This window comes from Struthio camelus, chromosome W (genome assembly GCF_040807025.1).
Source record: "Struthio camelus isolate bStrCam1 chromosome W, bStrCam1.hap1, whole genome shotgun sequence".
NCBI lineage: Eukaryota > Metazoa > Chordata > Aves > Struthioniformes > Struthionidae > Struthio > Struthio camelus.
Genome location: NC_090981.1, coordinates 350,758 through 368,604, shown reverse-complemented (window position 1 = coordinate 368,604; position 17,847 = coordinate 350,758). Strand labels below are relative to the sequence as shown.

The following is a 17,847-nucleotide window of genomic DNA, read 5'->3' as shown; positions in this document are numbered from 1 at the left end:
GGCAAGTCATGCCTGACTAACCTCATAGCCTTCTATGATAAAATGACTGGAGCCGCAGAAAACAGCATGAAGAATGTCCAACAGTCATCTGGCTCTACTGCTTCTGCTTTTGCTTTACTGTCCACAGTCAGCCTTATTATTTCACCTGACTGATATAAACTTTTCTGGATAGGCAAACCTTGCTACACTAGGGGAGAAGGGATTTTGAGTAGGTTTTTGGTAAATCTCAATTGCCTACTTAGACCCTTTACCTCACAAACATTATGGTATTTCCACCCTCTATTCTTTGAAACAACTTATCCCTGACCTGACACAAGATATGGGGGTGAGGATCATTTTATCTAATGTTCACTGTCTACAGCTAGACAGCTGCCCATGTCTAACCTAACATTAACAGTCTAAAGTATTAGGCATCTAGATTAGGGTGGGATGAATCACCTTCTAGAAGTATCTGTCTCCCATCATCACATATAGAGAGAGCCTAGACTCATCTTTGACTTGATGCCTTACTTTTCTCCAAGTCCATATATTATTCCAATGGTTCATAATCTTCTTCCACTATTAAATTAGAAGAACTATTTATATAGCAACCATTTTCTAGTATTACATTCCAGCTACTGCATCTTGTTATAACTTGGTACATATACAGATAGGTAAGCTAGATGAGAATACCTCCTTCTGTTGAACATATCTCTATACAACTAAATGCTATGTTAAGTCCATTTATCCATTCTAACCATTTTGAATGATCTCTACTACTTCTCAGTATCACTGATTCATGAGGAAGTCAGGACTCCTGAAATCCACACAGGATATAAAGTGAAGTCATTTCTTGAGCAAGCCACAGAATTTTTTGCTTCAAATTTTCTATCCATTAAAGATATAGACTGAATGAAGAGCTTCTAAGTTTGTTTTATTTTTAAATATAAACTACTGGCATAGAGGACAAAGAAAGAGAAGAAAAGTCTCTTTAAATGCTGTCAGACACCCTTCTTGTCTAACCAGTAGAATGCTTTTGTTTGCAGTAGAACTGCAAAAGAAAAGTACCAAAAGGTCCAAAAGAAAAATGAAGACCCTTGCTTTTCTCTGTAGGATTAAAGCCTTCTCAAAGCCAGAACACTGGTGTTATCTGTCAGCATTTACTTTGGTCACACAAAGCCCCAAAAATCTTTTCTGGTACCAGAAAAGCAAATAGCCAGTGAAATTCAGGTTTCACCTGTGCTTTCTGTACAAGGTCTTCTGTTTCCACAGTCCCCCTTTTCTGAAGCTGCAAAAGCAGATGACTCCATCTTGATGATCCCCAAGGAATTGACCCAAATATTCGATCCCACTGGGGGGGGGGGGGGGGGGGAGTGCACAAAAAGATGCTGGACTGTGATTTAAAGATCATGCAAATATGTGTTTTAATGATTTCCCTTCTTCAGCCGCCTTCTCCTTTCAGAAAAGAAAGTACTATTTCAGTACCAATAGCCAATTGCTACACTTTCCTATTACAAGCTTGTCCGTATGCCAGTTCAGAGAACTTCCAGAACTTCTGCTTGCTTACTCTCTTGCCACAGTGCCACAGAATATAAATTAGCATATTCCTTTAGAAGCTGTATTCAATCTCCCTTTCTTATCTGTGAGTTTGCACCTTTGAGACAATGGATAAGAGAAAGCAGAGGATTTCCTCCATTCATTTACTCAACCTGCTGAAGCCAGATCCCTCTGATCTTGCAGCAGTAGCATTATCCTTTGTTCTGATTAGGTTGCACAAATAGCTGTGCTTTTGTCAGTCCCTACAGCAGAGGTTTTTTTCATGACCAATATGAGTACAGCTCACACAATACATCCTGCCCTAGTTCTATAAAAATATCATTCAGCTTTAAGAATTGGGGAAGGACATAAGGGAAAACTGCATCACACTCGGCCATGACTTGTATCCTGACCCTATCCACCAAAATTTTCATCTGGCCCAGAGTGACAAGATGCACATGAAGGGTATCACTGAGTCAAAGAAGCTCTAGGAGCAAGTCCCAATCAGGAGCAACTAACAGCTCCCAAGAGGTCTCACCATTTCTCTGATGCACTACCCCCATGCTGATCAGCAACAGCTGCCTTTAGAGATACTGCCAGCTCATTTCCCACAGCTAGGAATTTGGCTGGACCAGCAGCCCCCACACTGGCACCTCCGCCTGTCAGATGACATACCTTTGCCTAGAACTCGCACCTGGACTGCTTGTAAGCCATCTGCAACTGAAGAGACACAGGTTAGCCACTGCCAGGTTATATGAATATTCAAAGCAATAGGTCCGGTAAATAGTTCATTTTCCCACACTGACAGCAGAGTACCAAATCACCTCATCTACTGATACTGCTGTGAGCTCTCAAAAGGTTACAAAGGATAGCTTTACTTTTCCCTTCCTCCTCTCTTGCCATAATACACACTACTTATGAAACAACTGTTTTCACACACCCTCCTTTTTCCTAGTAAATAAAATCATATTAAGCAGAAAACACAACCCATAGGTTCTTCAGAACTTCAGTCTGTCACAAAGTACTCACTCAGGTTGGAGATTAAACTTTATCTACCACCTTCAAGTTTTCCTGTATTTTTTCTCAAGTTTGAATACGTGTGCTCTACTGTATTTGATATCAGATAAAAGTTTGAATCCATAATCCACACTTTTGGCTTCTAGCCAGACTTCAAAGAGAAAAAGATTTGCTAATCCATGATTCACTCATGGGGGGATCTCCTGCCTTTAACCAAATCTAATCTCATCAAATCTTTCCTCACAACTATAATTTCACTCCAAGTGCTTCACTCACTAACTTTAGCTTCACACACACAGCATAGAGAATTACTTATATAAACCTTTTGTACAAGGCAAGTGCGAAAAAAATTAAATATATGGGTCTAAAAAAATATTCCTGGGTTTGCAACTAGAATCAGTAAGTAGTTCCATGAATATACTGCTGATTTTAGTTAAAATGCTTTCCCAAATGCAATAGTATTATATGATTTGTTTCATAAAGGCTTTGACTTCCTGCTATTATCCCAGTCTCATTTTAACATGTAATTTATATTAGAATGAGTTCCAGAACACATATGGCAATAGAACTAGGTCAACCATTAACCAAATAACAGGAAGCTGCTCTGCAAAGCACACCCTTCAAAACCTTGCTTAATGAGCTAGCTCTTCAGAATGTGTCCTTCAGTAAGGTTGAAGATAACATTCCAAAGGATTTTCTTTAAAGCTACAAGATCACCCAAGTTAGAAGGCCTCTGGTACAAACCAGTGCCACACTTTTCAAGCTTGAAATAAGTCAATTATCAAGCCATGTGACTATAATCAAATCTTGAAGTTTAATGCACATTAACATTGGTCTTCTGATGCTCTCAAAGATTGATACTGACTCTTATCTTTTTATATCGTCTCCACAGATTTTGAAGCCACTGTTTTATTTATCCAAAGAAGGAAAACAAAAAATTATCTTATTATTCTCGTTATTATTTTTATTGCAGGTAGCAGATCTGTGTTTCCCCATCATTTCTAACAGGTGTGTTGGGATTATGTATAAATCAGTTTCATCAGGAGTTCACATGGTCATTCATGAAGTTATCCATTAACAAATATTACTAGTTTACAGTACCAGATGACAGAAACACACATAACATGCCCAACATTCTCACTTACAGGATTACTGCACAAACCTACCAGGGTCTCCAAATCCAAGAACTTCCCTAACATCTGATACTTATGAGATGAGAACTCAAGTCCATCTCTCTGGTGCTAGATCCTGGATCCTGCTAGTCTCCCAAATAATTCTAGTTCCTAATCATCAAAGAGAAAATGATGATGCATCCATGATGACAGAGAAAACAGAGTGTGTGTGTGTGTGTGTGTGTGTGTGTGTGTGTGTGTGTGTGCGCGCGCGCACACAATCATACTTTCCCACAGACTGCTTTGTATCTTAAGCAACAGCTCTTACTGAGACAGGCTAACTCAATGGAAGACTGCCAAGCCTGCTGTGATAAGATTTTCTTAGTAGTTATTTATTGAAGAGAGTTTATTACAAATAGCACCTTTTTGGTATGAAAAAGTCAAGAACTATGCATTTTCTTTGCACTGTAGAGATGTTCTGGCTTGGATGAGAAAAGGTGCAGACAAAATCCAGAAGCATTACTCATTTACATATGAAGAAATACTTCTGATGAAAATTTACCCAGTGTGCTCTAAAAATTGTCCAATACTGCTTAAAAAAAAAAAGTTATCAACTACTAGAAAATGAAATCTGCAAGGAAAATTATATAGACAGGCACAACAGAGCAACCATAACTTAAAAAAAAAAGTTATGTCTCTTGATGATATCCTTGATACTTCCTAATGTTGAAATAACTAACTCCATGTTGTTGTAGTTATGTAACCAAGAAAAAGTCCTGCCTTGGGAGATGACGTTCAAATTCCACATAACTCTTCAGTGCCATTTCTTTGTGAGTTTCAAAACCAGCTACAACAAGTGCACCATATGCACAAGTGCTAGACTTAGAAAGCTTCAACCAAAAATCTCCTGAATGGGGCCAGTGGAACAACTAGGAAGGTGTAGGGATGAAGTTACTGCAGAACTGAACAGTCTTCATAGACAAGTCATGTTTTATATGCATTCCTTCTTCCCATCACCAAATTGTTACTGGGAAAACATACCTGTAGGTTGATTAATCCAGTCATTCAGCTCTTAGGAGCACATGAATAAAGTCATACTTTTGCAGAGCTACCACAGAACAGCATTTAAGATGAGGATTCATTCAAAGGGAACTGTAATATTCTTTGAAAATCCTGCGGAATAGGCAACAAATTGCAAGAGTTCTGGTTATGAGGTATAGCTCTGCCATGTCTGTCAGGGAGTAATCTCTAGTATATTAGAGCTTCCCAAGCTTCAAGTACAAGAAGATGTCCCCAAACTCAGGGGAAAATAATAATAATTATAATAACAACCAAGAGAGTCTCCCACTGAGCTGACAAAAGACAAATCACTGGATTTTTTTAAGACTCAGGAGTTCACAGAATGCCTGGGAAGTTTATTTATGAACTCTTCCTCTGCAGATTTAGACACTCCAGTAACAGTATTTGGTTCATAAAAATTGGTGCCATGGTTAATTTAATCAAATAGAAAAAAGAAATTCTAAGTAATAGGACATTCCTGCTAAGAAGAAAGCAGACAACTGCAATACATTTATATGGTTTCTTAGTAGTTACATAATTACAAAGTCTATGCAAGTATCGCTTGCAGTATTCCATAACATTCTTTGTTTCACAGCTACATTATAATGTTCTCAGCAGTTTTTGAGCAAACTGTCTCTGCACTAAAGCCAAAAGGTTCCACAATGAATCTTCATCTGAAGCTCAGGGACTTCCACATGGCTGAACTCTTCTTTCTCCAGATTTGCTTAGCACTTCAGCCTCCCCCCACCCCTTTTACAATCCATCAGATATGCTTTTGGAGTGAATTTATCTTGCTTTAAAAAAAAGTTCAAAAAGAAAACAAAATTAAACTCTGCTGGGCTGAAATTTTCAGATGACAAAGTGGAAGGCAATCATTTAATAACAGAGTATGAAAGCAACATAAAAGGACAAGATGCAGAGGAGAAAAAAAATCTGCTTCCTGCACTGGCATGAAATGGCTGCTTTCCTTCTTACTGCCAGCTCCCATGCTTCATGTTGACATTACACATCCTGTACTGTAGGTCCACCCCCATGCTGCTGCTTGCCTAACAGAATCATCTCCTGCATCACAGCAGTGGTAACAGATCTGCTGGCTCTGCAGATCTGAAAGCACCATTTCAATGCTTAATACACGCAGCAACTGGACACGTTGTCACAAACCAACCCGGATTATCTGGTTTTCTCAGCACTGCACTACTCAGCCTAACCTTCTGTTAACCAGATGGCCTGTTCTCCCCTTGGGATCAAGCCATTAAACTTTATTTTATTAAATTCTATCAAAAGGCAGGGACAGTTTACAGCAGTATGTCTAGTTTATCTCCAACAGGGAGTTGCTAAGATGAAAATGACATAAAGATAACTGGAAACACTGCTTCATGTCAACAGAGAACAAGACCTTTTGGAGTAAATATTTAAATCATCTGCCAGATGAAGTACAGTAGCAGGGTGAACCACATGGATAGCAACTTGTATTATGTACACATATGCAAATTCAGAGTCTTCTCATCATAAATGGGCGTAGGCTGCATTTTCCCTAATCCAAAGCAACTATATCTTTAACAATTACCACATCATTATCTATTACCATTCAAACCAACCTCTTGGAAAAAAAAAAATTACACACACACACACACACACATATATATATATATATATCAAGAGCTTAGGCTCTCCAAAACATCATGATAGGTGATAGGGCTCCAAAATAAATGAACATCATCTACAGACAGCACAGCAAATAGAACATTCTCACTAGAACACTCTCAAACTCTATGATATACCTCAGAGACACACCAGCACTAATTGAAGTCTAACTTAAAGTATTTATCACATACATGCTCCCCCAATCAAAATGCAAAGAGTGAGAATGAAAAGCAGCAGCACCTGAACGGAAGTGAAAGAATTATCTAGTGCATTAGCACTCAATGGCTCTTACAAATGAACTACAACCATGCCCTCACAACCACAAATGAGCAGCTCATGTACCGTAAAGTGGTAGCTGTTAAAAAAGCAAAGACATCTCATGTTTAAAATGTCATTTCCAAATGCCTCACTGAAAACTTCAAGATAATCAATCCATGTAGCTAAGGATCTGATCCTCTGAATGTTTACTCACATGAGTAATTGCAGTGAAATTCAAAATCAAATCACAGGGACTATTCACAGGAATAAGCTTTTGTAGGATAAGGACTTCAGCCCCCATCTTTTTCTGCCAAATGTACTATGGTAACAAGAATAGACAATGGTATCTGAGGAATGATCTAATAAAAAGCCTTTGTTAGTGATCCTAACAGTGGCAGTGACAATTTATTTAATAAAGCATATGCACTGGCACACAAAACAAAATCCCAGAAATGTAAGAGTCCTGTATAGGTTGCAGTTTCACTACCTTCCCAAGGAAAATAGGAGGCCAATTCATATAAAATCTAATCATAAAAATCTATTCCTCGTGGCTACCACTACCCTGCAGTGCTTCCAAAGCAGGACTGGATTCACTGCAAGCATGCATTTGTTAGATGAGGTTTATTCAACCTAAAGCTCCCAATCTCTGCAGGGCTGGGATCTCAAATGTGTTCACACAAATATGAGAGCATTGCTTTTATCCAGTTTCCCCCACTGTCTCGGCCTACTGAGCTGGCATCACTCGAGCAATTAGGCCGATCTCAGAGGCCCACAATTTGATCTTCGGTACGTTGCTCTGTAGTTGTTAGGGATGTAACTTTGTTAGATAAAGGACAATCAGACAGGTGTTATGAAAAAACACATAACTGGCAGAAAGAGCAGAACTAAACTTACATAAGAATATTTGCCTAGCAACTTGCTACACCAGTCAACAAGCAACAACTCGGAGCAGTCCACCAACCAGTAAAGTTCAAACAATCTGGAAGGTGCTCTCCACCTTATAAACCTCATCCACCTCAGCCTGAAAGGGGGGCAGGGGCACGACTCTACCTTCAGGGATGCCTGACTGTGGAGGACCTCCAAGGGACACCTGGGGCCAAGCTTGCGTGGCCAAAACTGACACAAACAGCACCCTGCTCCTCCTGACCACTGACAACCACTGCTCCTGTCAGCAAGGAAAAGGGAAGTAGAGATAACCACTTTTCTGTAGCTTTGTAGTGTTCTTTGCATTATTAATCACTCTTTCACAGAGGCAACAAATATGCCAACTCCTTCACACGGATCCAATTATTGCATATTAATTAATGTGTGTGTTTAGTCTATCCTGACCTAATCTACAACACCCACATAACTAAGTACTGACATGAAAAGAGGTCACAAACCACCCTCTTAGCAACCCTTCAGCAATTTAAAGAAAAACAAAATTTTTTTTAGTCAACCATTATTAGAAATGGCACTTGGACATGAATTTCCCTCCAATTTGGATGCCAACAGATCAGCAGGCATTGCTCTCAGTCCATAAGCATGCTGCTTATTTCACCTGTAAAGTGGATTAGATGTCTTCAGTGTATCAAGGTAGCAAGCATAAAAATAGACAGCATGGCATTTTATCTCCATCCATCTTGAAAAAACACATCCTACTCTTTGAGGAAATGTTAATATCTCATTTAAGTTACTACCTCATCATCATATGACTGGACTCCACTGCCAGGACACAGGAGAAATTCAGTATATGGTAACAGGCCCTTCAAAAAGTCATTTCACAATCTGCAACATCACCTATCCTTCAAACACATTAAAAATAGATTTTTCACACCCTTGAGGTCTCAGTGGCCCATCTGATATTACAGTACATTATTAGCAAACCTAAGTAGACATTAATTCTTAAAATAAACACAGATACAACCAGAACACCAGCAATTAAATTATACTCACATAAACCACTGAAGTGACATGGGTGAACCTATGGAAGCATTGAAGAATCATGGAGGACAACCAGCATTTTCATATTCATTTGCAAGAAAACACCACATGCAAGGTTTGGTCAATCTACCCATCACAGAATCACAAAATAGTTAGGGTTGGAAGAGACCTCTGGAAATCATCTGGTCCAAACCCCCTGCTCAAGCAGGGTCAGCTAAAGCAGGTTGCCCAGGACTGTGTCTAGTAGGGTTCTGAATAGCTCCAAGGATGGAGACTCCACAACCTCTCTGGGCAACCTGTTCCAGTGTTTGACCAACATCCTACCAAGCAACTTCTGACTTAAGGCTTTGTCTTGAATGACGTTTTCTGATTATGACATCAGCAGTTTTGATGTGATTCCTTGGAAGCATAGCACATGGAAAAGCTTATAACTCCCTCATGGAAGTGAGACATTTACAGAGATGGTGTGAAATGGAAAAATCATTGTAGCACATTATCACCTCTGTAATCTGATCATTTAAAAATAATTCAGGTTTATTCATGCAGCTGGGAGACCCAAATACATTGGCTCACACTTTCAGCAGCTCTAGTGAGTAGTAAGGTTATACCCTTGGAGTAAGAGAATCCAAAGCATCCTATGTGAGAGCAGAGAATCTGATGGCAGAACCCTCATGCTCTTGAGGAACAACAGCTTCTTCTTGACCTAACAGAATGAGGCCCAGGAAACCAATAGCTTACATAGGCATCTATCACCTTTGAAGGGTTAAATATAGGATTCCAACAAACCCTGAGCCAAGAGGCTCACATATGCTGATTCGCATAATGGCTTTCAGTTACATTTTCCTCCCAAAGGCCTGATGAAGTCCTACCCTCCCTAGGTCACTGTACTATTGTACAGTTCTGTTTTACACCCTATGCTTGATCATAGACAAGGGAACTTAACCTCTATACAACCTGACAGCTGAAAGGCAACATGCTGTCTCCCTACTTCACTCCTCCCACCAACAGACCAAGGGGAATAGGTCCACACTGACTTCAAATTACATGAATTTAGCTTTTAGGATACATTCCTGTCCAAGAACCCAAACCCCTTCTTGCACTGCTGTGAGATCTGGCTGTTACAACTGTATGAGAGGATAGTAACAATTCAGCAGTTGGAAGCTAATTAACTAGACTGAGAGCTGTCTGGCTCCTTTCAATTTTCTATTAGCCATTTGTTAACATTTTTACACTTGTCAAGTTCTTTAACTGGACATAATAGAAGCATGGATTTCAGAGCACACCAACACTCAAAGCTCTATATCCTATAGCCAAAGCGAGGCAAATGTAAACAAGCAAGGAAAAAAATGAAATGCAAGATAGGAGCTTCTAATTAACCAAGGCAAGAGAAACTATTCCTTATTTATTTATATTGCCATTTATTTATTTTTCTGACTACTGCTCATACAACACACACAAAAAATAGATGCCAGTAGGATGAAAGACTCTTTATGGTTGTTACCCTCCTAGGTTTTATTGCATTACCAACTAAACTACATAGATATTGTATATAGTTAGTTTCCTCTTCCATACACACCATAGTCAGCAACATATCAGAGAAGTGATAATCAGTCAGAATGAACAAAGTGACACAGTGACAGTTTCCTCCATTCCCAGATTTCCAGGTATTTTGTAAACAATGGACCAGATCCACCACTCTCACTAACCAGAACCAGAACCACACTCTGAAGGGGGGGAGTTGGTTTCCCCCCCCCCCCCCCAACACACAAAGCAATAGAATCCAGCACCATGGCCTTAATTTCCAGTAGTCCTCTGAAATCCTATCTTATACCTATTTTGCTGCTGGGGAACATGAGGTTTAAGGAATACAACAAATTAAGAGCAAGTTTTCTAAAGGTGACCACTAATTCTTCAGTCTCTTAGGTGGTTGGTCAGAGACCTTTAAAATCCAATAGGAAGAGAGTCACATGCCCACAATTTTGGCTGAATCTGACAGGATCTGAAGAATCCCAAGTTTAAGTTTAAATCTATAAATATTCAGAGGCCACTCCAAATTCTGGACATAAGCAATTTGCCCAACACTATACAAGTTATCTCTGGAAAAACTAGAGACAAATATCCCTATCTGATTCACAGCACAGACCACAAGACCATCACTGTGAGCAGTCTCACAAGTTTAGTCTGGACCGGAGTATCCACTTCATTCAAAAACAGAAGGAAGAAGTTGTTAGCCAACCACTAAGCGAATTAATCAACTTTACCAGTCACTCTAGAACTTTTGCCTAACCTGAGGTATAAAATATGGAATTATTTAAATTAACAGGAGGAAGAAGGCAGAAAAGAATACTTGCTTTTTTTTTTTTAGCTTCATCACCACATAACTGAAATGTCATTCAGACTGCAGTGAGCCCTGTATTCATGATTCCTTTCCCAGCTTGACAGTAAATTAAAATCTTCAGTAGACCAACCACCCTTCAAGTCCTTAAAAGCTAAATACACCTCCCTGCATGTTAAACAGCGCTCATTCTTGTCCTGAATCTACAAGTGCATATAGCCTTCCCTTAGCCATTTCATTTATTTGATAAATAAGGTAAAGAAAAAACACGCAGATGCTGCTGCAATATACATTTTCAGTATCTCCTTCCCCCATCCTCCTCTTTCCTTTTCCAACAATCAGAGATCAGGGAACAATTTGCAGAAGAAACACAGTTATTACTTATCACAGGAGGCCTACAGACATGTTTTTAGTCATGGCAACTGACCAGCCCATCTTTTGTGTTCCATCTACTTCCCAGTAAATACTACTACCCCATGATGCTTTCTTCCCACGATTACTGGTATTATCCCAAAGCTTAAACCCTAAGAACTATTATCATGAAGGAAGAGAGTTTGCTCACTGAACCAATGCAATGAAGCCCCTATTGTCCACAAGACCATGGAAACAGTTACCACCAGATTCCATTTTCACTAGCTTTCAATACAAGATCTTCTCTTTCATATTATCAGGAGTACATTGAGTTCTCAGTCTTTCTTTATCATTCTTTGCAATATCCGCTTTGTTTTGTCTTGCAAAAATATTCTCTTGCCTGTCTACTCTATTAACAGCAAGCTTCCACTATGTACAATTATGGCATGCCTTAGCCTAGTTTTCTTTTTGCTGAATAGTTTTGCCTATTTTCTATTTCTGCTGAGGCCACCATTTTATTTTTCTTGACACACTAATCCTTGCATCATTTGAAGGCTTCCTCTACCAAGACAGAAGCTGGGGTTCTAACTCTCAGGCCACTTTCTAGAGCTTTTTATTAGCAACTATAATGCCTTGCTCAATATCCTACTACTTAATCTTCAGGTCAGTGCAGAGGCTGTACCTGTAATAAGCATTGCAAGTATGATATCCAATGCTGCTGCTCACCCATTCCCTAAATAACTGGTAAACTATTATTTGCACATTCCTGTCATTGACAGAAGAAAGAAAAATACAGGCACACAATACAAGCAGATGCAGGCCTCTAGCTTCTCCACTCACAAAGGTCTGAAGTAATTCTCTAGTTTTCTGCATAACTAATAATATTTTTTAGCTTCCTCCACAAAAAATGACAAGCAGCACACGCTTTAACAACTGGATTCTTAAATTAACTGGTTTAACCTTTAAGGGAGTAGCCTGGCAAATCAAGTGCTTTTTACAATTATGTGGCCTCATTGCACTGGCACTTAAATGATTGTTACCCCAATAAGCTCTAAGTCTTCTCTAATCACTCATAACATTGATGTTGTGCCTGTAGGTCTTCTGGCTGACTTTAAAGCACATATTCTTAAAAAGACTGTATTTTACTCCTCACTCAAGAACAATAACTATGCACCCTGAGATCTCTCACATATATTTGTAAAGCACCAGATAGACCTAAAGTTTGTCTTCCTTGAAGGACCTCTTCACAAAATAAACTTTTAGCCCCAGTCAATCACTTATTTCTTCTAGAGACCAATTGTCCATGATTACATCATGAAGACTACTCAGAAATCAAGAGGTTTCTAGATCAAAGGAAAACAGAAGGCATGGCTTTTATTGCTGTGTCTAGGACTGATGTTCAGTTAACCACTGCAAATCAAAAATGACTGCAAAGCAATCACAATTTCCCATGGTGGGGGGAAAAGTTCTTTTTCGAACATTATTTAAAGAAAATTTTCTTCAATTAGTGATTAGGTAAGTATATTTTAAGGATATCACAATAATTAGATACCACCTCAAGTTGAACAAGCAACTGTACCGATAATAAAGCACTCTGGCTAAAGATAAAAAATAAAGTCACATATAAGCCTGGGTGTTTCAAATAGATTACATTGGAAATAAAGATCCCCCTTTCTCCATCTCAAAATCCCTCTTTCAAACTCCTTCAGAGTTGAGTTTACACTGAGACATCTGGGGTAGCTTCATAAAACTCAAGAGATGAGTGGCAGACTTGGAGTCTTTGGTATTGCTTCCAAAGTTAAAAGAACAAAACAGTACAAAACCCAAAATAATTTCAGTTGATTTTTTATTTATTCATGTGTTCAACTTCTCAAACACAAGCTTAACAGGCAGAATAATACTTCCAAAACTCAGGACATAATTTATAAGAATTCAGTCTTCATTTAAGTCCCCTCATTTGGAAACTTCTATTAAAGCCTTTTCACTAGAACTAACAAGATAGCTCAACTTATAATAATCATCTCCCTTCCTTCTCCTTTTCTTCTTTCAGCACTGGTATACATAATATGCTATTTTAACTCCTTTCCTGTTCTCCTAGTTCTGGAGCATTTTATTTTCAGTCAACAAGCTTGGAGAAGTACCATGCTGATGCTCAACTGTTTATAGTGTTAACTGTGTCTTCCAGCAGCTGAAGACTTTCATCACACCACCTTCTCCAGCATCTCTTTGATTAAAGAATTTGAGTTCCTCTCTCCAAGAGGTTAAAGGATGGCAGTCTTCATTCTTATCACATTTTATTTTCTTCAAAATTACTTTCATTCTTTGAAGAGTAAGGCAGAGTTCTCCTCATTCACTCCTCAGTTAACATTTTGCAGACTCCTGTTCAAAAGTCCTATGGGCCCATATTGTATTTTACTAGCACCTGAAAATTTCCATTTAAGAACAAAAAAAAAAAAAAAACTTTCATGCAGACTGCTTGATTATTCAGTACTCTAGAAGGAAGCAACTGTCTGAAAAGAAAGCAGGTGTTTAGATTGATGGAGTCAAGAATTTTTACTAAAGCCACGAATTAGAAGTTCATACTTTCATACAATCACATCCTTTTAAGTGTTAAGCAAACCATTCAATTCTGTCGCTAGCAGAACACAGTTTCCATCTGGAACAAGTTTCAAAATGGATTATTTCAGTCCAATAGAGAGAATCTTTCATGAAAATAATGTTTATATAGTGCATCATAGTAGGAAGTCATAAGTGCAAAACAACATCTGGAAGAACAAAATAACTAGGAGGACACACAAACATGTTATAACTTAACATTCTTCATAGACTTTTCCTGATCTGTCAAGAGGATCTCCTTCCTCTGCAATAAAACTTCAAGTCAATCTTCTCAATATTTCAGCGTTTGGAGGGTTTTTTTGTAGTTACACATCTATATTTTTTGTCTGTAGGTTTTGTTAGCGATGGTTTCATAACAGCACAAAGCTAGTTAATGACTATTACGTAACTATTCACCAATTTCACAGATTTAAGTCCTTTTCCCCACAGTTTTGTACTACAAAGCAGTTTTGCTTATTTGAGAAGTTATCTGCAACAACACAGAGAAAATTGCAGCAGATTAGAACAATCTCAAATAATATTGTAATCCTACACATTATTTGTAAGTAATCCAAAAATCATCAGAGGAAAAGAATATTTACCCTTGTTTCTGGGAGTTCCAAATTTCAAGAAGTATCTTTGAGTTTCTTTGAAGTAATCTTCCTCAAACTGTAGCTTGTACTATAATAAAATTGTAGTACTTCCAATTTCCTTTGCAAGCCTAAAATTCAACTTGTCCATTCCTTAGGGCCCAATGTAACATCCATCAGATGTCCCAACATCTATGCAGAGTACAATTCCCATCCAATATTTATAAGTTCTCTTACAATCACTCATGGCTTCCAATCATCAATCCTCCTTTAAGTCAAAACCCACAACACTATTAAGTTTGGTTTTATCTTCACTGAATAATAATAATCATTAAAAAAAAAAAGCACACACTTCTGCTTGCAGTAGCTCTACTTTCCATCCATCATCCAATTATGTACTCATATTCTTCATATCCTAACCACCCATGCATGTTTTAATTTTCTCCCACATAATAAACTATTATTTCAAATTGATGGAAAAAATAAATGCTAAGTGTGACCTTTTAAAGCCCACATTTCTCAACAATGTAATTAATTACAAGTCTAATAACAATGTATAAGGAAATCAATTGTTTAAAGTACTGTTTTTAAGTGGTGATCTATGGACTATTTCTAATGGGCCTAAAAAAGGTACTCAAGAAAATCAAGTTCATGTACTACAGAATAAGCTATGAATGTAAAGTTTCTAAAAGGGCTAGCACTGTGGAAAGTTTCTGAATGCCCACAAATTGAAAGCAATTGAAAATCATTGTTTTGAACCAAAAACTTAATGTCTAATTGCAAAGTTCATGAGCTAATGGTGACTAGCATGTTTCAAGACCATCTTTCAAGGTCAATCATGTTTCATCTAATATTTTCCTATGGATTTGTGTCTTCAATTTCAGTAGCACAGCTCTAAGATGCTCAGGCACCAAAGCATTTAATTTGAAATTTTGAGGAACTGTATCTACTATACAATTGATAGTAGCAAGAGAGTCATGAAAGTTGGTAGTGTCCCCATCCCCCCTCCAACACAAGGAATTATGCATTTTATGGTGCTCTGAGAAGCCTCCTAAAAAGCTTTCCAGTATTATAAATATGCAACTTAGTGAGCGAAGAAAAATATTCCATGTTAAAATGCATCCAGAAGAAGGAATGCTCTTGAACATCAGAAGTTAAAATGCCAAAAATCAGGCCATCATCATCACATAGAAAGAATGATATTTCATGATGTTCTCTGGAAGAATCCGAGCAGCCTCAGGCTATAGGCACTTACCTTCAAATATTATATATATTGCACACACATATGCTATTTCTTTAGCCAACTGATCAACCCCTTAAATCCTATGATCTTTAACCAAAGAAAGATATCTAAAAAAGTGACCTCAACATGAAAGCATAAGTTTAAAAAGTATTTCCCTATGTGAAGGGGAATCTAAGCAATTTCTTCCAATCCTCATTTCCTGATAGCATGAAGTCAGAGAGAAGACCCATCATAACGTTTGAAAAACTGAAGAAACCCGGGGGGTGGGAGGGGGGAATTGCCAGCAAAGCTTCAAAGAAAAAAAAAAAATTTTTTGCAGAGACATCCATAATGTTAGGAGCACTTCCTGTTTTTCTACTGGAAGCCTGCTTGCACTCTCCTCCATTTTCTGGTGGAGCTAGATAGAGAACATGACATGGCTTACCTGACTCAGACCACAGGACTCTGACAAACTAGTTACTTCCTCTTAGACAGGCAAACAGTTTTATGAGACACACACACAAAAGCAGCAGTAGAAAGCACTTAAGCTTGAGCGTCTTTCTCTTTCCAAACATTAGAAAACTGAATGCAACTCCCTCCTCAAGGGGAGGAGGAAATGCTATCAGATCACATCTATAGCAAGCTCCAGGATGATCTGTTTGTAGGATAGAAATCACAATGCTAAGAAAGGGGGGGGGGTTAGAAAAGGTTATTCCAGAAGACATAAAGAGCCTGTACACTGCACGCACGTATGGGAGTGAAGCTTTGTGTTGTGGAGCCTGAACTGGAACCAAAGCAGACAGCTTGCAAATGGAGGACAGGGAGATAAAGGGAAAGAGGAGGAGAGACAGAGAGAAAGCTGCCACGAGTGATGGAAAAAGGGACGAGAGAAAACTCCTTCCTTGTCTGACTTAAAGATAGAGACATCGGGAAATTGAGCAAGAAGTGTGATCCTTCCTCTTCCTTTCTTCCCTTCTCTTTTTTTAAAGAGAGAGAGCAAAAGCGTGTGTAATGGCTTCTGCTCTCCAGCGGAACGCTGTCCTCTTCCAAACAATGTCCTTCAGAAACCACAAGCCCCCCCCCCCCCCCCAACACACACACACTCGAGACACAGCCAGAGACCCCCACATTCCAACCTCAGGAGAGTCGAGGGGGTACAAATATCTGGGTGAGGGATCAGCTTTGCGGGGGGGGGGGGCACGACAAAGACAGAAAGAAGGTCACCCGATTGCCTGAGCCGTGCCAGCACGGAGCTTTTCTCTCCTCTGTGCCTCTCCCGTCTCTGATCCAAGTCCACACGCACAGCACCATCCAGACCTCGCGCGCAGACACACGCGAACACCCCCACCCCAAAAGCTATGCTGATATCTCAGTTATTTCTCCATATCACCCCCTTTAATGCAACAACAAAATATTAATTAACCGCCTTCTTCCTCCTCCCACCACCAGCACCTCCTCCTCCATGCAAGAGACCTCTCTCAACCAAAACACGCCGCTCTTTTTTTTTTCCTCCTCTTTCTTCCTCTTTCCTCTCCTAGCCGAATGAATGGATTTCAGAGAAAGATGGTGGAAAAACGGTGCATGCATGCATGCATACACACACACGAATGAGAGAATCTCTCCCATGCCAAACCGGAGATGGGTTTTAATTAAAATAACTTACAGGAGCGTCCCGACGCCGCTGCCACCTCCTCCTCTCTGCCTAGCTCTTCTTGTTATTGTTGTGGAAGTTGCTTTGTGAGTCTCATGTGCTCCTTGCCAGGTCTCAGCAATGGAGGATCGCCATCTTTCCCTGCTCCCCCCCCCTCCTTCTTTCACTGGTTTGCTGCAGATGACCTGAGATATCCGTCTCTCTCTCTCTCACATACATTCTGTGTCTCAATCTGAATAATGAGCAACCAGAGGGAGAGAGAGAAAAAAGACAATCTCCTCTCCTACCACACAAAACACAAGAGCACCAGGGGGTGCAAGAATCCTTTCCAACAACAACGTGTAGGGGAAGAGGAGGAAAAAGAAAGAAAACAGAAGAGGAAAAAGCAAGAATAAAAGGGAGGAGGGACGTGGGAGAGGAGGGAGGAAAGGAGGAAAACAAGGAAAAGCTCTAGGAGGCAGAACAGATGGAAGAGAAGATGGTAATAATAGAGGAGGAGGTGTTGAAGATGAAGGAGATTAAGAGGAGGAAGGTGGTAACAAAAAGTTAAGGTTTGGGGCACTGAGTCACTCACA

The 17,847-nt window shown here is 39.3% G+C and overlaps 1 protein-coding gene across 11 annotated transcripts in view; it reads right to left on the bottom strand.

Moving 5' to 3' along the window:
• Positions 1–17,506, bottom strand: part of LOC104150501 (zinc finger protein 462-like) — an 89,906-nt gene extending 72,400 nt beyond the window's left edge. For 8 of the 11 annotated variants that reach the window (XM_068925389.1, XM_068925392.1, XM_068925390.1 and 5 more), the window contains exon 1: positions 17,285–17,427. The gene's annotated coding sequence lies outside the window, so the exon portion shown is untranslated. Of the gene's footprint in view, positions 1–17,284 lie in introns of all 11 variants that reach the window. The other 3 variants (XM_068925397.1, XM_068925394.1, XM_068925391.1) reach the window with 3 other exon arrangements.
• Positions 17,507–17,847: the final 341 nt, after the last annotated feature.